Here is a 12780-nt window from a genome sequence, read left to right as displayed (position 1 = left end):
TTTGGACTTTTAAAGCTTTCAGCATACTTGGATCTGCAACTATCATTGAGGAATTTGGGAAAAGAGTTTATGAATATTGTTCCACAATTTAAGGTGGCCGAAATAGTGGCAATGCAAGCATGCTTATATTTCAAGAACCTTGTGTCTAATAAAGTTATTCTGGATGAGACTGGAAGACCATCTCTTCCATGAAATGTTAATGCAAGTCTTACTACTCCAAAATGGATATGTGAATATTTTTCATTCTTAAGGTTTGGAAGATGTTCTGGCAAAGTCAAGGTAAAGAGTTGTTCTTCACCTGTAGCAGTTATAGGATACTGGTCAAAAGCAAAGGTTTGGAGGAATTGTTTTATAGACTCTAGTGCTTTTCTTTTAATTAGCGTTCGTAAGGTTTTGCTGACTGATGGTGAAGGTCCTTTAAATATATGATAGGATGCATAATTCTGGGAGTGTTGGTTGAGGCTTCAGGGATATGATCTATTTGGTATAGGCTTTTTAATTCTGAAACCGAACTAGATCTAACTAATGAGAAAGTAGAGCTTAAGGATTCAGAAGTATTGGACAGTCTTCTAGTACTCATTGTTATCCTAAGCCTTTCAGATACCCGACGCACTTACTCTCGGCTTATGGAAGACTTACTTGGCTCTGATACCAATAAAGGCCCAGATTCTACTAAACCAATAAGATATTCATGTGTATTGTGTGCATAATCTTTTCTTGGTTTTTTACTTTGATATTTCATCTCTCCACTCTCTATGTCTTCTTGTTGATTGCCTTACACGTCCGTATGCTCTGTGATCGTCATTTTATGGATCTTTCACATCAAAAGGTTAGGGTTTCGTTCTCCTTAGAGTTTAGGGTTTGTTTTAAAATTGTTTAGGTTAGGGTTTAGGGTCGCTTTATTGTTATAAAATTGTTTAAGTTTAGGGTTTAGGTCGTTATACAACTCCAACTGATCCAGTCGGATTCCTTAGAAACCTTTATGGCTCATATTCATACCTCTTAGGGAACTCCCAACATTTTGTCTCCCAAGCAAGAGAAGAATATCATAGAGCAAAATGTTGCTCCTTCACCAAGAAAGACCTTGAAAGGCAAACTGAGCAAATATCCCAATACCCTAGGAGGACATGATGATGTGAACCTCAAGTAGATAAACCGTCCCACAACCTTTAGGAGAAGAAGTTTCAAAGATCTTAGCAACAAAAAACATCCCCCTTCAAGCAGCATCCCTTGAAGAACTATACCAAAATGCTTTTCTAGCCCTTGAGAAGAAGTTATGCAATCAAAAGAAATTCCTTGAGCTCTGATACCAATAAAGGCCCAGATTCTACTAAACCAATAAGATATTCATGTGTATTGTGTGCATAATCTTTTCTTGGTTTTTTACTTTGATATTTCATCTCTCCACTCTCTATGTCTTCTTGTTGATTGCCTTACACGTCCGTATGCTCTGTGATCGTCATTTTATGGATCTTTCACATCAAAAGGTTAGGGTTTCGTTCTCCTTAGAGTTTAGGGTTTGTTTTAAAATTGTTTAGGTTAGGGTTTAGGGTCGCTTTATTGTTATAAAATTGTTTAAGTTTAGGGTTTAGGTCGTTATACAACTCCAACTGATCCAGTCGGATTCCTTAGAAACCTTTATGGCTCATATTCATACCTCTTAGGGAACTCCCAACATTTTGTCTCCCAAGCAAGAGAAGAATATCATAGAGCAAAATGTTGCTCCTTCACCAAGAAAGACCTTGAAAGGCAAACTGAGCAAATATCCCAATACCCTAAGAGGACATGATGATGTGAACCTCAAGTAGATAAACCGTCCCACAACCTTTAGGAGAAGAAGTTTCAAAGATCTTAGCAACAAAAAACATCCCCCTTCAAGCAGCATCCCTTGAAGAACTATACCAAAATGCTTTTCTAGCCCTTGAGAAGAAGTTATGCAATCAAAAGAAATTCCTTGAGCAGATTCAAAAACAAGAAAGCTCTTAGGGCTCATGCCTGTGCTCGAAAGGATTTGCAGATTAAGTGCAAAGATGAGCCTCAGTGCTCATGCCCCACAAATAAGAAATCCCACTTCAAAAGGGAAAAGAAACTAGGGAAATGCAGATCGAAATTCCTAAGAAAAAAGCAAAGAAAAGGACCAATGACAGGTGTTTCATCTGTAAGAAGAAAGGGCATTACGCCACAAATTGTCCCAGAAAGCCGAAAGAAAACAAGGTTCTTCACCAAGTTTCTTAAATATATGTCAAATTCAAATGCAGACCTCAAGTAAATTTTTTCATTATATGATGAGACCTACTCAGACTCTTTCCTTGTAATTGGATACTCATCTGACCCAGACTCAGAGCCTGAGTTTGAAGAATTGAATGCTTTAAAACCCCTTCCAAATCCAGACCCAGAAATCAAAATCGCCACCAAATACCAAATGCCATTTATCCAAAGTCCAAATCTTGTCAGAGAAATATTCCAAGCCAATCCCAACCATAGCCTTTTTCGATACTAGAGCAGCAGTATCAATATTAAATCTAGAAGTTCTACCCCCAACCCATTGGAAGCCTTATGACCAAACCTTCAGAGCTGCAAATGGTGAAAACTTCATGATTAACAAAATCCGTAAACCAATCACCATAAAATTTTGCCAAAATTCACATTCCACCATAGGGTTCTCCATTTACCAAGTAAAGATTTACTGATAGGATATGATGTCCTACATTCACTACTCCCAATACTCAAATGGATAGATGATGGATTGAAATACCACAACCACCTTCTTCTCTGGACATCCACCCCAAACCTTTACCTACTTGTTGATATCCAGACTAACATCATAAAAACCTCCTGTGCGGAATGCCAAACACAGTTCCATACCAAATGACAAAATCCTCCTTGGAATAACCCCAAATACTTTGTTCAACTCCCATTCAAGAAAAATGAAGGTAACAACCCAACCAAAGCAAGCCACCTTCGAAGGGAAGACGAAGGGGCAATAAGGTTGAAGGTCTCTCTGCTTAACTCCATGTTATCTCGAGCTGTTTAATAGTTACCTCTGCGCACCTCTGCTATGGGATTTACACCTTAGGCTCTAATACCAATTTAAGATAACAGCAGCACCCTGAACCCTAACTTTTGAAAACCCTTTCGAAAACAAAACCCTAAACTGAAAACTTGAAATTTAGGATAATAGCAACACCCTGGAACCCTAGCAAATTTTGAAAACAAAACCTTAAACTTAAAACTTGAAAACCCTAAACCCTTTTGAAGGACCCACTCAGAGTGGCACTCACAGAGCATACGGGTATCAGGGTTTGGTAAGCATAAAGGATCACAAGAAAGAAAACAAAGCCAAAAGGCTAGATATCATTACTAAGGATCGTTCGAACTCTAACAAAACTTAGAACCCTAAAAGAAGAGGCAAGAGGGGATGCTTCCCGAACTCTGCATGATAGTACTGTTTTCATATTTTTATCAAAAGAATGATTTTCATTCTTTATCAAAAGAAAAATGATTTTCATTCAAACCTCTAATTACATCAGTGGGAGTGGCACATTACTTTTAAACAAATCGCTCAATTATCATTACAAGAAAGAATTGTGACAAGACTAATTTAGACTATTAGATGATAGCATGACCAGGTAGTCTGATATCCAAAATAAAGTCTCTCTAAGGCAATAAGTGCCTTTAAGGACAGTCACAACTCAGCAAGCATAGTAAAATTGCATAGAGGCCAATTTTTATTTATCGATCTATACCCTCAAGAAAGATAATAAAGTTGCACCATGTAATACCATGTGTTGTGTCATTTTACATGAACATAACCATATCCGCAAAAGAAGTTTCTCAAAAGAATGCAACCAGACGGCTGGGTGAGCATGTTGATTGCTCAAAGACCTAGTTTCGCTCCTACCTCTTCTCAAAGCCTCAAAAGGCCAAGTGGAAATGTTGGAATTATGTTTGTGTGAACGGGGATTCGGTTAAAGCCCAAAAACCCCGGCTCGTGAGGCGATTGAGAGAAGCCATTTTTTCTTTAGACCGAGAGGTTTATGGGTTCCCTCGATATGGATGCCTCATGAAATTTGTAGCCACGGCGTTTGTGAATGGATTGTGCTCTGTGTTTTAGTTTGCCCAGTGTGAGTGAACTAGGCTTTGAGAGAACAAGAGCCAAAACCCTAACTCATTGTAATCACTCACAGTCATAATGGGAATGCCGCTCAGGCCACTAGAGATGCCTATGCCACCTAGGTCTCTAAGAATCGCACTGCGATGAACACAATGACTGAGACATATGCAAGAGAGTATGAGGTGTGTAGGATAGTGAAAGAAATAATGGATAGCCTCAAGAAAGCATATGATACGCCTTCACAAAACCGAAAGGTTCTCGTAATGAAGCAATTACTAGACTTCCGCATGCCAGAGCAGTGGACGGTGGGAGACCATGTGCGATGATTCGCGAGCTGGACGCAGCTAAGATGATTTTCGATGCTCCAACCCAAACCACCCTATATTTTTCTCTCTAACCTGGTGGGCCATGAGACACAGCTGGCGTTTGACGAGATCGTGTATTTTCCGGAGGCCAAAGAAGAAAGAACAACAAGGAAGGTCCACGTGGTAAAATCTAACTCCGATGGATCTAAAATTGAAGGGAAGGCTTGGACCAAGACTCACCTAGCCCAAGAAACCCGCCTAGCGCTCGACTGACTGTTTTTTAAAATCACTGGGCCCTATAGCCACAAGAGAAACACGACCATTCCAATCCAAGACTGCAACATAAATCCCACACCGAGAGTCATAGTCCACTTTGGAGCTCCAAAGGCGCAAGACTGCAAAGGCTCAAGTATAAATCCAAGACTGCAACATAAATCCCACACCGAGAGTCATAATCCACTTTGGAGCTCCAAAGGCGCAAGTATAACCTCTACTGCCTCTCACCATGTCTAAGCCAAACAACTCGCAATGCAGAATGTCGTAGTGCCATGTTGTGTCTGAGACGCAAAGGCGTAGCATTTGAGACTGCCACCCCACCATCACCTAGAGCAAATCATGTCTAGGGGGGATGCGGGCCTTCATCCGCTGTAGTGGTTGGCCCATCGCAAGTCGGGGACACAACAATGCAGCATCAGGACCGCCACCCCACCATCACATCTAGTGAATTCATGTCAAGGAGCCAGGCAGGCCTTCATTCGTTGTCACGCTAGGGATGGCACAGGGTCAAGTCATCCCCACCATGAATTTGTTGCCTTGCTCGATCACATGTATAGCCAATAGATATGATGAGATTCTTCAGCTAAAGATCATCATTTTTTGGCATTCCTTCAATGTCCAATCAACAAGTCAAAGAGCTGGTATACTTGGCTGCCATGCAAACTCATCCGACACCACAGCCAACCCCCTAAATTTGCAATGATAGGGGTCAAAAGAGAATATGAGGATCTAGGAATAGGAGGAAGGCTAGGAATAGGAAGGCAGGTGGCTTAGCTTGGCTAGATGCAAGTTTGACAACCCCACCTGTCAAGGTACAAAGGATGTCATTTCTGCATCCCACCTCAATTTCATGAATGGCATGCCTTCAAGGCACCTCCACTGTCCAATCGACGAGTCAAAGAGCTGGATTGGCCAGTTGCAGGGTTGACAACCCCCACCTGTCAAGGCACAAAGGATGTCATTTCTGCGTCCCACCTCAATTTCTTGAATGGCATGCCTTCAAGGCACCTCCACTGTCCAATCGACGAGTCAAAGAGATGGATTGGCCAGTTGCAGGGTTGACAACCCCCACCTGTCAAGGTACAAAGGAAGTCATTTCTGCATCCCACCTCATGTCCTTGAATGTCATGCCTTCAAGGCGCCTCCACTATCCCATCGACGAGTCAAAGAGTTGGTACTCTTGAACGGGCTTCCATGCAAACTCATCTGACACTGCAACCCACCTCACGTTCTTGAATGTCATGCCTTCAAGGCGCCTCCACTATCCCGTCGACGAGTCAAAGAGCTGGTACTCTTGAATGGGCTTCCATGCAAACTCATCTGACACTTCAGCCAACACCTTAAATTTGCAATGATGGGAGCATTTGAAAGAGAATCCGGGGATCTAGGAACAGGAAGAAGGTGGGTGGATTGGTCGGTTGTAGGGTAGATAACACCAATCTATCGAGGTACAAAGGATTCCATTTCTGCATCCCACCTCATGTTCGATTTTCTTGGCATCCAAGAAGAGCATGATTTTATGGGAGATGGGAGAGGTCATGCAGTTGAATTATGTTATCATGTTTGAGGGAGATGGTGAAAATTGGAGACGTTTCTTGGTGTGGGAGAATGGGAGAAAGATAGAGTGGACCCGTGTTGAGACGCTCTTGACACCCAAGATATAAGGAACAAGCAACTTGAGCAGGTCAAGTCATCAGGTAAAATGCCCGACAGAGAACCCATCATGAGAGTGAATGGAAATTACCAAGTCAAATACAGTGGATGAAAGAGAGAGAGAGAGAGAGAGAGAGAGAGAGAGAGGGAGATAGGTACCTGGTTAAAGAGAGTGGGTGAAAGGAAATAAGAGAGGGGGTGAGAGAGAGAGAAGGAAAGTTACCCAAGTGAGAGAAAAATGTGAGAGACAAAGTTCCTAATGAAGTTCACAAATCATTAAAAAAGTTACCGAGTCACCTTTTTTTGGTTATCACCAAAAGTCAATTGAAATCAAGTTCATGAATCATTAAAACACTAAGATTTTGCTTTTCAAAGCTCAAAACAACGACTGTAAATAATTGAATATGTACCGCTAGAACCATAATCCAGTAAGGTAATACACAATGGTTGTAGCTGCATGAAGCAAAAACAGATAGCTAATAGCCTAAAACCAAATAGAAATCAGAGAATAGAGAACACACAAAAGACGGGGCAATGATGATTCGTAAAAGCCAAGGCACAGCAGACCATTTCTGTTGTAAGAATGCACCTTGTGTCCTTATGAAACAACAAAAAAAATTACAGCATTTATCATATTCAATTTCTCAAGTAAACTCAAAACAACAACTATGTAAGTAATTGACTATGTATCGCTAGAACATAATCCAGTAAGGAAATATGCAAATGGTTGAAGCTGAATGAAGCAGAAACAGATAGCTAATAGCCTAAAACCAAATAGAAATCAGAGTATAGAGAACGCACAACATGGGGTAATGATGATTCGTAAAAGCCAAGGCTTAATACGCAAGCTGAATGAACCAGAAACAGATAGCTAATAGCCTAAAACCAAATAGAAATCAGAGAAGAATACAGAACGCACAACACAAAGCGTAATGATGATTCGTAAAAGCTAAGATACAAAAACCATTTATGTTGTAAGAATGCACCTTTCATCCTGATGAAACAACAAAAAAACAAATTAGAGCATTTATCATCTTCAATTTCTCAAGTAAACTCGTAAAAGAAAGCTACCAAAACTTACAATTAAGTAAAAAGGTTCGAAAGTGAAATTTTTCATATGCCACTAGGTTTTAACCGCACAAATTACAGGGCTATTTTTTTTATTTTTTATTTTTACAATGGTAACATGAAATTTTTCAGATGCCACTTGTCTTTATTAAAATATTCTATGAAGTAATAGCCCATTTTGTTCGACATGCATACTAATGCTTATTTAATAAACATAAAAGAAGTGTCAAACATACTTCTCAGTGTACCCTGTTATTAAACTTATACATTTAATTATTCATTCATTCACAAAATAACAAAGTATATCAACAAAATACAGCAGTAATGCAATTTATAAAATTTCCATCATAATATACAACATTACAACATTACAGAAAAAAAAAAAAACTACCTTTTTTCCCCTAACTCCAGACACATCTATATGTCACTGCTAACACTTGCGCCTGGACTCCATCTTTAGTCAAATGCGGCTGAGTTTTTTCCCTATATACATGCATGAACCTAACATCTTTATCAGCAGAATGATCCACCTTATCCCAAAGCACCATAAGAGACCATGGAACCTCCATTTCCTTCTTACACCAACAAATCACATTCATGGAATCACCCTAAATGAACCACTTATCACCAAATTGCTCAGCCAATTTAATCCCTTGTAATATTGATCTCATTTCAGCCTCATTTATTGTAATAATATCCACATGCCCACAATCTCTCTCTAAAATTGTCCCAATACGATCCCTAACTACCCCTTCAATACCAGCATCTCTAGGGTAACATTCGATCCATTTCCTTCTTACAGCAACAAATCGCATTCATGGAATCACCCTAAATGATCTACTTATCACCAAATTGCTCAGCCAATTTAATCCCTTGCAACACTGATCTCATTTCAGCCTCATTTGTTGTAATAATATCCACAAGCCCACAATATCTCTCTAAAATTGTCCCAATACGATCCCTAACTACCCCTTCAATGCCAGCATCTCTATGGTAACATTAGATCTCATCATTGTTCAGTGACCCAACCGATACCCACTCAGCTAACTTATGTTCTCCATTGAATCCATCCACTCCATCCCCTTCCCCTCAAAACATCTTCAATTCCTCTCCTTCCAAAGTTCCCACACAAGAGCCCCTTTAATGACTTTTCAAAGTGAATTTCATTCACCCTTGAAGATGCCATTGTGTGAAAATATTACACACATGCACTGTAACATCTACTGTAGCACCTCTTCCATCAATATCAAATTCCATATTTTCCATGATACTCACAAATGCAAAAACAGATGGCCATTGTGCTCTTCATCCTGTTTACAAAGAATACATATATTTGTTAAAATTCTCCCCCTTTTTCTAAGCAAATGAATAATCAGCAGCCTGGTAATGCTAAGCTACCAAATAAAACATTTTAATTTCATTGGAATTGGCAACTTCCAAATTGGCCCACCTCGTCCATCTTCTTCTATCGGTAAAGAGCAAGACATATGCCTAACTAACAGTAAAAGCCCCTTCTTTGGTTCCCAAATGATCCTATCTCTTTTTCTTGGACAGTTATTGAACTCTTATGACATCTGCAAACACCTAAAATATTGGTCCACCTCCACTTTCACAATCGTGTTGTAGATGCGAGTAATATTCCGGATGGCATCATATCCATATCAAGTGACCATTTCTTTAATATTTGAATTGTTTGAAGTCACTTTTTCAAACAAAGCTGGGAACTGTATACCTTTGTATAAATGTCCCCCATCCACTTCTGTTGCCAGAATCTGTTTTGTTCCCCATCTCTTCCAAATCTGAGTTATACCTTTCTTGTTTAAATCCTAAACTACCATATTACGTTGTAGGTCTTTCCCATGTCTCAAACCCGTTCCACCTAGCTTCACAGGGATACAAACCTTAACACAAGCCACCAAACAGATGTTTTTTTTCCTTTCTTTTTCTCCCCACAAAAACCACTTTTCACGGACTTGGCAATATCTCTTGGTATTTATTCTAAACAAATATCTCTTGGTATTCTAAACAAAGACATAGTAAACTGGTAAGTTAGACAAAGTCGACTTAATTAAAGTCAATCTCCCTCCCATGGAAAAAAATTTAGCTTTCCATAAGTCAAGCTTAAACTGTACTCTTAGGATCACAGGGTCCTGGATCTAGGAGCCCCTGACTCAATTAGAGGTAATCCCAAATACTTTAACAGGAAACTTCCCATAAGTCAAGCTTAAACTATACTCTTTGGATCACAGGGTCCTAGATCTAAGAGCCCTTGACTCAATCAGAGGTAACCCCAGATAAAACTTCCTTACGTCCAGCCTCCACTCTAAGCATAACACTAAATATTTCAGCCATTAAGGTAAACAAAAAAAAGGGGATAGTGGATCACCATGTCTTGCACATCTTGTTGCTTTGAAAAAGGCTTTTGATATCAAAACTGAAAAATGGGCAAAACTAAAACACTCCTCAATCCAAGTTATCCATTTAACCCGAAAACCCATTGCATCAATTACTTTCAGAAGCACACCCCAGTCTACCTTGACATAGGCCTTTTCCAAATCAATTTTAGATGTTAAGTCTGCCTCCCCCCTAGCTTTACACTTTTAGCTCACAAAACATTATCTACTATATGTCTCCCTTTTATAAATGCAGCTATGTAGCCCATTACAGGGCTTATTCTTCTCTACCTAGCATTAGTTGACAATTCAAATAAATAAATCTAGAGCCATCCCATACATGTTTTTCATGGGGGTTGCCCCAATGCATAACTACTCCTCCCATTTCACCTCCCCTTCTCCCTGTACTAAGTGTCTTCCTTTCCTCTGTTTGCAACTCCGGGAGCAACTTGGTGCATCCGTTTCCCTTAACTTAGCTTTCAAAAAAATAAAACTAAAAGAAAAGGATCATAATTCCTAGCTTAATACTTAGGAATGATACCCAACTTTAGGCTTTTTAAACATAGCAGTTTAATTCTAAAATTCACTTACAATTTGTCTCCCAAAATTACATCCCCATGAGATGTTCATCTAACATGATTGCAGAAACCATCAACCATAATAAAAAGGTTCACAAGACAAGCTTCCGAACAACATGCTAAGTCACTGAAATCACCTTTAAATATCAATTCCAAAGAAAAAAAATTACCTCAAAAAAAAAAGATATCAATTCCAAAACTTGGTACCATTCCCTAGAGCTAGTGAGTGGGGGTTGCCCCAATGCATAACTACTCCTCCCATTTCACCTCCCCTTCTTCCTGTACTATGCGTCTTCCTTTCCTTTGTTTGCAACTCCGGGAGCAACTTGGTGCATCCGTTTCCCTTAACTTAGCTTTCAAAAAAATAAAACTACAAGAAAAGGATCATAATTCCTAGCTTAATACTTAGGAATGATACCCACTTTAGGCTTTTTAAACATGGCAGTTTAATTCTAAAATTCACTTACAATTTGTCTCCCAAAATTACATCCCCATAAGATGTTCATCTAACATGATTGCAGAAACCATCAACCATAATAAAAAGGTTCACAAGACAAGCTTCCTAACAACATGCTAAGTCACTGAAATCACCTTTAGATATCAATTCCAAAATAAAAAATTTACCTCAAAAAAAAAAGATATCAATTCCAAAACTCGGTACCATTCCCTAGAGCTAGTGAGTATTTAATTCTTCATCAAACATGTCTAAAGGGACATTTTCTTGAGAAAGGTATATTCAACAGTTCCACTATTGGATACTTGTACATGCTTAATTCATGGGTGTCGACACAATACAACACTGATACCCAAAAAAAGACAATCCAAGGTACTTTTAGTATAAAAAGACACAAATATAAACATATAACAAAAACAGAACATATATGTTTCCATTATATCATGTAAGTCGAAAGGGAAAACTTGTATCAGCATGCATCTTGGATTTTGAAAATTGTAGATTCCTATCACTAGTCCTCACTTCCATGTCATATATTTGGGTATCTTAGGCCTCAAATGACTATTGCTGGTAATAACCCTAATTCTCACCTTTAGAGTGGAATAATTTACGCTAGGAAGACAACCATAATACCGGCAGGAGATCATGAGTTGATCCTAGGATATTCTTGAGAATAATAATATATGGGAAGGAATATTCTTGGGCTTAATAGAAAGATGGAATTCTCAAAATTTATCAATACATTTCAAATTTAACATGCACACCTATGTCCTTAGATTTCACAAATCTTCTATATTTTCTTGTTTCTTTAAATTCTACAGCCCCCAATTTGACATTAAAAATCATATTCATATGAATCTCGTTTTCTTCAGTTTTCATTTTCAGCTCAACCTAGGATATTCTGTTTCCATGTACCATAACACAAATAATTGAAAGCACTAACTATTGTGCCAAATGGCCTACACTCAAAGGGATAGTCGAGAGTCAAGATAGGGTTTTCTCAGTAACTACAAGGTAAATCAATATTACTTTATATATATATATATATATATATATATATATTTGGGCTTCCTGGTTTTAGGGCTGCGAGGGATTAGGGCTTCTTTTCCTGTAGAGAGAGACAGATCAAGAGGTTGCAGACAAAAGGGGGAAAGAGAGAGGCAGATTCAAAGATCAGGAGAGAGAGGGAGAGGGAAAGGGAGACTGCAGAGAGGAGAAGAGGGAGAGGGAAGGTGTAGAGAGGGCGGGGCAGAAGGGATTCTCCACCTCCATTTAAATTGAAAAAAATGATCGGTGGGGAAGAGGGAGAGAGATCAGTATATGTAGAGAGAGAGTGAATTAGCGATGGGAGAGAAAAAAGAAGAAAGAGGAATTTAGGGAAAAAAATGGTCGGTGGAGGAGAAGGAGAGAAATCGGTTGACGGAGAGAGAGAGAGATGGGCAAGAAACAAAAACAGATGATGGGAGCGAAGAAAGAGGGATTTAGAGAGAGAAATTACCTGTTATAGGAAGTGATTTCCAGTTCCTATCATGCATGGCCTGGTTTTAGAGAGAGACACTCCTTCAAAATTAATTTTAGAGAGGGAAAGGGAATCCTCTTCCCTGGTTGTAGCGAGAAGCTCCTTGCCACCAGGAGAAAGTTAACTGAGAGAGAGGAGAGACGAGTTGCAGAGAGAATAACGCACTTTGAGTGCGAATAAACTGAGAGTAATTTCAGAAAGGATTTGATTGAGGGAGATGTGGAAGGTTTTATAGGCTATCTTTGAGATCCCAACGGTCACATTGGGGTCCATCAACGGTCAACATGCATCTGATCCAACGGTCATCTTTGGAAATCCATGCCCCAGGTGGGCACGGACCTCGTGTCACTTCCATGCAGTATTCATGACAAAACATTTCCTGCTACCAAGGGATCATGGTGTTCATTTACTCTCTAGATC

At 39.3% G+C, this 12780-nt stretch overlaps 1 long non-coding RNA gene across 2 annotated transcripts in view; it reads right to left on the bottom strand.

The window, feature by feature from the left end:
- The window catches only part of LOC110007626 (uncharacterized), a 104105-nt gene extending 91551 nt beyond the window's left edge, over positions 1 to 12554 (bottom strand). The window contains exons 1-2 of one of the 2 annotated variants that reach the window (XR_016056800.1): positions 12340 to 12554; positions 7150 to 7227 (exon numbers count right to left, since the gene is read on the bottom strand). This is a non-coding gene — a long non-coding RNA (uncharacterized LOC110007626). Of the gene's footprint in view, positions 1 to 6869; positions 6946 to 7149; positions 7228 to 12339 lie in introns of both variants that reach the window. The other variant, XR_016056799.1, reaches the window with a different exon arrangement.
- Positions 12555 to 12780: the final 226 nt, after the last annotated feature.

The sequence above is a fragment of the Amborella trichopoda genome, chromosome 6, assembly GCF_054954075.1.
Source record: "Amborella trichopoda isolate Santa Cruz 75 chromosome 6, AtrichopodaSantaCruz75HAP2 v2.0, whole genome shotgun sequence".
NCBI classification, from domain to species: Eukaryota; Viridiplantae; Streptophyta; class Magnoliopsida; order Amborellales; family Amborellaceae; genus Amborella; species Amborella trichopoda.
Note: the sequence above shows the minus strand (reverse complement) of the source record. Positions and strands in the feature narration are given on the sequence as shown.